Raw genomic sequence first — 8,011 nt, forward strand, 5'->3', positions numbered from 1 at the left:
GAAAATGATGTATGTTACCAATGGCTTCTGTAATTTCTGTTAAAGCTCACTGGATGAGTTGCAAATATATGAAAAATGGTTTGGGAAAACAATTTCTATTCATTAAGCTGTTTGTTTTGATAGGTAAAAAAGCACATATCTTTTTTAAGCTATGTTTATTTCATGTTTTGAGTGGCAGCAAAAATAATTGCATGTTTGAAATCTTTGAAATATGTTTTAATGCTTTTAATATAACTTAAGAGCAAATGTGCCAAATTCTACCCACTGCTTAAGCCATTCCATGCTTGAAAGTTAGTTTCACATTCCAAGCTTTATGGAGCTACTTAATATGTCATAAGATTATGTCTTTTAAACTGCAGTCAGTGTCTGTACCTGGTGGACTGATTAGAGCATTTGTCACACCTAGAGCAAGGTTTTGCAAGAGAAAGATATAACGGTTGTGTAAATGCTTGACTTTGAGCTTTAAAAAAAAATGGATATGAATATTTTTGGATAGAATAAATAGAATTATGCAAACATGGTCTTATAATAGGATTTCAGTTGGTAGATTCAATATGTGTATGCCTGGTATTTATGCTGAGAATTAGTTTTCAAAATAGACTAACTGCCTTTCTAATTTAAAAACTTTTCTGTTTTAATGAGACAAGATATTTAAAAGAGTTTGGGTAAGGTCTACAGAATTAGGACCCAAGATCAGTGCCCATCATTTCCTGAGTACCTATTAAATGTATATTTTAAGCCATTGGGAAGTCCTGGAATTGTAGAATGGTGCTAATAATTGATCCTTTATTGTGCACTTGTTAGTATGGGGTAGGTACTCTTCTAAGGCTTTTATATGTATTTTCTCTTTAATCCTCACAGCAAACCTATGAGATAGAATTATTAGCCTCATTTTACATGTGAGCTGATGGAGGCATAGAGAAATTAGGTGACTTGTTTTAAGGTTACACATATAGCTGGGATTTGCTCTGGCTCCAGTGTCTGTGCCTTTAACTACTGTGAAATACACTGTGCCAGGCAGTCTGGTAAAATGAGAGGCTTTGTGCCATACTTCCAAGAAAAGGGAAACTCACTAGAATTATAGACCTTCAGGGGATAAAAACGGACCCCAGAGTCATTTAGTCTAACCATCCAGCCAATGATCATGCTGTCAAGCAGTTTTCAGGCTGCCATGGAGATGGGGAGAAATAGCAATGCAGGAGAATCTCTATAACGAGCTGCTAAGGGACAGAAACAATGCCCTCCTTATAGGTTAAACATGTTATATCAAGCTTTTATTATATTTACTGCTGGGTCTTAAGGTCTAGGATTTGGCCCATGGTATTTCCAAATCCTTATATAATGAGCTGTGTTAGACTGCAGTTTTCTACCATTATAGCTATAAATACAAAGCACACAAACACACAAAGGCATCTACCCAAGTATAAATTTACTAGGGAAATGGGAAGGATAAAAAATGAATTGTTGGGTTTGAGGGATAATTGCTGGTGGCACCAGCCTGGCTAGAGCTTGATAGGAAATGAGAACAGTTTGGAAAGATTTCAGGAACAGTATGGAAGTTGAGTAGAGGTTTGAGGATCAAATGGTGTGGACAGATTTCAGATGGTGCAATCTTATTACCATTTAGTGGGCAAAGGGTGCTTGCGTGCCTAGTGCTTCCAAATCTGTCAGCAGAAACGAATGCAGGGGATAAAAATCAGAGGTGGTTGTCATTCCTCACCTTTTTGAGAGCAGAATTTGTATCTCATTTGTATTTGTATTCTCAGTGCCTTGCATGTCATAGTTGTAATATCATTTCTTTAATTTATTTATATGTACAGAATGCTATGTGAGCAGAGGGGGAACCTGTCAGGAAGTTAAGTAAAGCTTCATACAGGAGGTAATGTTTGAGTATGGCTAGGAATTTTGTAGGTGGAGAATGTTGGTTGTGGCATGTATGTACGATGTGGATAGGGTGCAATATATGCTTCTTCAGTTCCTGTTCTTTTGCATGTGAAAGAAAGCCTATGAGCAGGCCACTCCTAGTTTCTCCTCTCACTTCTCCCTCCCCAGGAAGATGGAGTGATTTAACTTATTGACTATAGGATAGGGAATTTGCATGGAGTTCAGCTTTCTTCTCCCTTCCTCTTAGGAATGAGCCCTTTTTCCATTCTCAAAATTTAATAATGATGGTGGGCAGGTCTAGGGGAGAGCGAAAACTCTATTTGGGCAGGCTTGCAATTGTCCTGTACCACCTGCACCTGGATGGATGGGTTTGTAAAGTTTTAGGATGTAATATTAGGAAGCCAATTGTTGCCATTAAGTAAGCTCCATTCTTCAAAATCAGCTCTGTTGGTAATAAAAAAGGTAGTATTTGGTTCTGTCTTTGCTTGCATTTTTGTTTTGTCTATCAGTGTATTCAGAACTTGGAGAAGGTTATGATTTATTGGGTTCCCTCAAGCCCAAGTAGAGAAGCTGGGGATGGGTATTCCTGGAAGAGAAAATAATATGTGTAATAGCATATAGAACGGAAAGTGCATAATGTGTTTGGGAAGGAGTCAGAATTCTGTATGGCTGGAAGTAGGGGCATGAAAGAGAGGGTACTGAGGAAGATTTAGAGTTGAATCAAGAAAGGACTTCAGTGACATATTATAGAGACTTTATCCTTTAGACTTTATGATTCTCAAAGTATGGTCCCGAGACCCCTAGGAGGTTCTCAAGAACCTTTCAAGGGGTCTGTAAGTCTCCCTCAGTATTCTAGGAAAATTATCTAATTTTTTCACTCTCTTCCTCTCATGAATGTACAGGGGGATTTTCCAGAGGCTACATAATAGATTGAGTACAGAAGCAGATATGAGACTTTAGCTTTTACTATAATAGAATGTCTTCATTAAGCCAGAAATTTAGGAGATTTGCAAAAATGTCAAGCAATGCCACATACCTCACTAATTCATTTCTTAATACAGCCCTTTCATATATATTCCTTTTGGTAACATGTAATGGGTTTATTATTTCTTTAATGACTTAAATTAAGTTCTAAGTTTAATTTACGATAAATATCAATAAATACAATGCACACAAGCAAAAGCTCCTTGAGGCCCCTAATAAATTTTAAGATCATGAAGGGATTTTGATACCAAAAAGTTTGAGAATGGCTGCTATAGACAGTGGGGAGCCTTTGGCGGTTATGAAGCAGGGAATCCGCATGGTCTGTTTACACAGTAGATACCTAATTCCAAAAGTTACAAAGAATGGCTATGCCCAGTGTTGGTAAAGACACGGGGAAATGAGCATTCTTACATCCCACTGGTAGGAATATGAACTGATACAGTCTTTAAAGAAGGTTTACTTTGTAATATGTACCAAAAGATTTTAAAAGTGCATACCCTTTGGCTCAGAAATTTCACTTCTAGAAATTTATCCTAAGGAAATAACTGAACAAATGTTACTAAAGATATAAATACTGTGTACGGATGTTTATTATAGTACTGTTTATAATGATGAAAACGATAGAAAACAACCAGAATGCCCATGTTTTAGGTTCTGCCAGTTTGGGGGATCATTTCACTGTCTGGGTCAGACTGAGCCTTGATTCTCTTCATGAGGTGGAGATTTCAGTATTTCAAGAGACAGGCTGATCACAGGATTCTGTGTGCCCTCTACTCCTTATCAAATGCCATGCCCAAATGATATTGCACACTTACCTGCACTACTTTCAGCCTTCTGCCTCGGGGTGAGAGTTTCTAACACCCAAAGGGTCCAGTCACTGGGAGCTGGCATTATTCCCTCAGGACCTGGGAGAGAGCAGTGAGGGGGAGAGTGTCCATGGCCACACAGCTCTCAATCTGCGGGTTTGACACGGTTACTTTTGTTGTTGTTTTTGTGAGGTGCCATCAAGTCGGCTTTGACTCATAGTGACCCATGTGACAGAATAGAACTGCCCCATAGAGTTTTCTTGGCTGTAATCTTTACGGGAACAGATCACCACATCTTTCTCCCGTGGAGCTGCTGGGTAGGTTCGAACCACCAACCTTTCAGTTAACCACTGTGTAACCAGGGCTCCTTGGGCTGTGTTCTGGATGGAATTGTGTCCTCCCAAAATAGGTGTTGTAAATCCTAACCCCTATACCTGTAGTTATAATCCCATTTGGAAGCAGGTTTTGTTTGTTATGTATTAATGATACAATATCAGTGTAGGGTGTGGTTTAATCTCTTGAGATATAAAAGAGCAGATTAAGCAAGCAAGCACAGAAGCAGAGATGGGGGAAGATAGATGCCATGCGACGTGAAGATCACCAAGGAGCCAAGGAATGGAAGATAATAATAGATAAGGACCCACCCCCAGAGTGGACAAAGAGAGCCTTCCTCAAGAGTTGGTATCCTGAATTTGGACTTCTAGCCTCCTAAACTATGAGAAAATAAATTTCTGTTCATTAAAGTCACCCACTTGTGGAATTTCTGTTATAGCAGTGCTAGATAACTAAGACAGGCTATCCTTACTGCTACAAAATTCTGAGTCCCCAATAAAATTCATTTACATCTTCCTTTTGCAATATTTGGGATATAAAAATACAAATTTTCACAAAACTCCTTTTAAAGGTATAAATAATCAAAAATAAACAAGTAACATGGTTCAGAAACTACACAGGCTCTAATCAAAGAATTTGCAGAAGTGGCCCCTTTTTCAACAGTGCAAACGTGGAGATTTCTTACTCTAAGGGCAGTGATTCTTGACAATAGTAGAACTATTTTTTTCCCAAAGAAGAAAAAAAAACTTGCATGGTTGGCACTAGAATTTTCAAGCCCATTTGGGATATCCTCCAAGAATCCCCAGCAGTCATCCAATAATGTGGGATTGGTAAAATTATAATATGTAAATACAGTGGGCTCCTAGTAACTTCAAGATGAAGATATAGATACAATTTTACTGTCATGGAAAGAAGTTTACAATAGAGTGTTGAATGAAAAAAGCTTATAGTAAAAAAGAATATGCATAGTGTTTTTGCTTTAAATAAAATTTATATGTTATGTTGGGCTCTTCTGATTATAAAGAACAGAAACTAGGATTATGTCAAGCACTGGGAGCTTTATTACTTACATGAAGCTAAGAAGAGGAATCCTGGCCATGTGGTCAGACCTCATCAGAAAAGGAGCTCTGATCCTGCTCCACCTGTCTATCAGTTTGCCTTACGATGGTGGCTTACATGTTGCTGTGATGCCAGAAGCTATGGCACTGGTCACCCACAGTGGACAGGTTTCAGACTAAGAGTAGGAAGAAAGACCTGGCAATCTACCTCTGAAAATAAGTCAGTGAAAACCCTATGGATCACAACAGACTATTGTCTGATATAGTGCTGAAAGATGAGCCCTCTAGGTTAGAATGCACTGAAAATACATAGTGGCTGCAACAGTGGACTTGAGCATATCAGTGATCGTGGGGAATGCACAGGACCTGGCAACATTTCGTTCTGTTGTACATAGAGTTGGCCATGAGTTGGAGCCAACTCTGTGACAACTAACAAAAATGAAAAGGGAGATATTAAGTGGTTTAACAATCTAGTTAATAATCAGTTAATAAACAATCTTGTAAATAATCAGGGTGGTGATTGAGGTACCAAAGAGAACTGTTATAAAGGATAAATAAACCATGTCTGTGAATGTATCTCCTACCACCGTAATATCTTCAAAAGTTAATCATATATCAAAAATAAAATCAGATGCAACAGTCTTCAAGGTTCCTAGATCTATCCTTTGACCTTGTGTGGGTGTTAACAGATCATGGCATGCTAAAAAGTGTAATGTTGGCCAGGCACTGCATACACTTTACATTTATGTTCTCATGTAATTTTTCAACATCCTAGCACATAAATGCTTTTATTATTCCTTCTTTTTTGAATGAAGAACTGAGGCTTAGAGAAAACAAGAAATAGGCTCAATGTCACATTTCTGATATGTGGGAGAGCTGGCACACACCAGTCCATTCTCTGCTCAATAGGCAATAGTAGTCTATAGTTATAGAATAGGCCTCCTGGGCATTCCTACTGCATTCCACCCTGGCAGTACACCTCCATGAGCTGCTACTGGGTTCATTCATTCACTCACCAAAGTGTTATTTAACTCCTACTCGATGGTGCAGGGATTAAGAGTTTGGCTGCTAACCAAAAGGTTGGCATTTCAAATCCGCTAGCTGCTCCTTGGAAACTCTATGTGGCAGTTCTGCTCTATCCTGTAGGGTCGCTATGAGTCAGAATCAACTGAACAGCAGTGGGTTTGGTTTTGGTTTTATAGAAGATTTGAGGAAGGAGTAGATAAAGTCCTTAACTGAAGGAACTTAAAGTGTAGCGGCAAAGAAAAAGTTTGAGCAAGTAATACTGCAATAAACATATAATTTTAAATTGTGTTAAGTGCTATGAAGAAAATATACATGGGACCGGGAGAAAATAAACTCAAAACTCATTGTCATCGAGTAGATTCCAACTCATAACGATCCCATAGGACAGAGTAGAACTGCCTTGTAGCGTTTCCAAGGCTTTAAATCTTTACAGAAGCAGATTGCCACATCTTTCTCCCAGGAAGCGGCTGGTGGGTTCGAACTGCTGACCTTTCAGTTAGCAGCTGAGTGCTTAACCACTGCACCACCAGGGCTCCTTGGAGAAAATAAAGTAAGGGATATAATTGAGGGCAGGGGATCAGAGTTGGTCTCTTTGATGAAATAACATATAAGCTATAATCTGAAGAAGGCGTCTGTTAACTGGGTAAAGATTTGGAGAATCAGAGAAAGGAGACTGGACAACAGCTCTGGGATGGGAAAGTTCTTAGCATGTTTGAGAGATTGAAGTAAGTTCTTAGAGGCCAGAGGGCAGTGAACAAGGGGAAAGTAGAAGGAGAGGGGCTGGAGAGCTGGTCAAGAATCAGAAGGTGCAGGGTCTTTAGAGCTTTTGGAGTTTGGACTCAGAAAAGTGGAAAGCTATTGAAGGGTTTTATGCAGAGGAATGACATTTTCAGGTCTTTAAAGGATTTCTGTGACTACTGAGTAGAGAATAGATCGGTGGGATGCAACAGTTCTTACCAGCTTCTGCCAGGTGTGTTGATGTCTGGGATAAGGCCTCAGTCTTCTGTTTTTTGAAGTGTCTGAGACAACATCCCACCTGTCCTGGAACAAACTGAACTTCAAGGTCTGTCTCTTGTTCTCTTGACTGCAGTGGTTTGAATGCATCTTCACAGCCTTCTTTGAAGATAATTCTACCACTTTCACATGGTCATGAATTCAAACTGATCTTGTTCTCAAATAGTAGGATGATTCCTTTTGCAGTGTTGGGACTGTATTTTCAAAAATACAAGGCTGGGCTGGATGGATAAGAGTAGGCCAGGAAAAAGGAACTGGAATTAAATTCTAAGAGGAATACGAAATCAGGGTGAAGAGAAAGCAGAGCTGATTGTCAGGTTGGAAAGACAAAAAAAAGTACCTTACCATACATAGGGATTCATAGGAGGAAACCTGGTTTGTAGTATTTTGTGGCCAGGTAGGCAGAAGTGTCGCTAAATAGGGGTGTACAGTGGTATAGCTGGGCCTTAGCCACTTTATGAGGATCTGTGTCAAGGCTTTGGCCCCCAGAGTAGGAGGACCAGAAAGAGCAGAATAAGACAGAAAGAACCAAAGTAGCAACCCATACGTACGACATGATACCCAGAGGCAAGGAGCACCTCAGCCAAGGCAGTATCCGATATGCTCAGTGGTTATCCATGTCTCTGATCCCAAGACTTAAGGGTCGGTAAAGAACTCCTATTGGTCAGCATCAGAGTACATGGAAGAACGACTGATACTAAGCCCCCTAGAATGTTCCTTAGAAGCATTTGACACGTCATCAGGAGGGACCGATCACTGGAGAACAACATCATGCTTGGTAAAGTAGAGGGTCAGTGAAAAAGAGGGAGACCTTCAACAAGATAAATTGACACAGTGGCTGCAACAGTGGGCTCAAACATAGCAACGATTGTGAGGATGGCGCAGAATCGGGCAACTTTTGTTCTG

Source organism: Trichechus manatus, unplaced genomic scaffold (genome assembly GCF_000243295.1).
Source record: "Trichechus manatus latirostris isolate Lorelei unplaced genomic scaffold, TriManLat1.0 scaffold00184, whole genome shotgun sequence".
Taxonomy (NCBI): domain Eukaryota; kingdom Metazoa; phylum Chordata; class Mammalia; order Sirenia; family Trichechidae; genus Trichechus; species Trichechus manatus.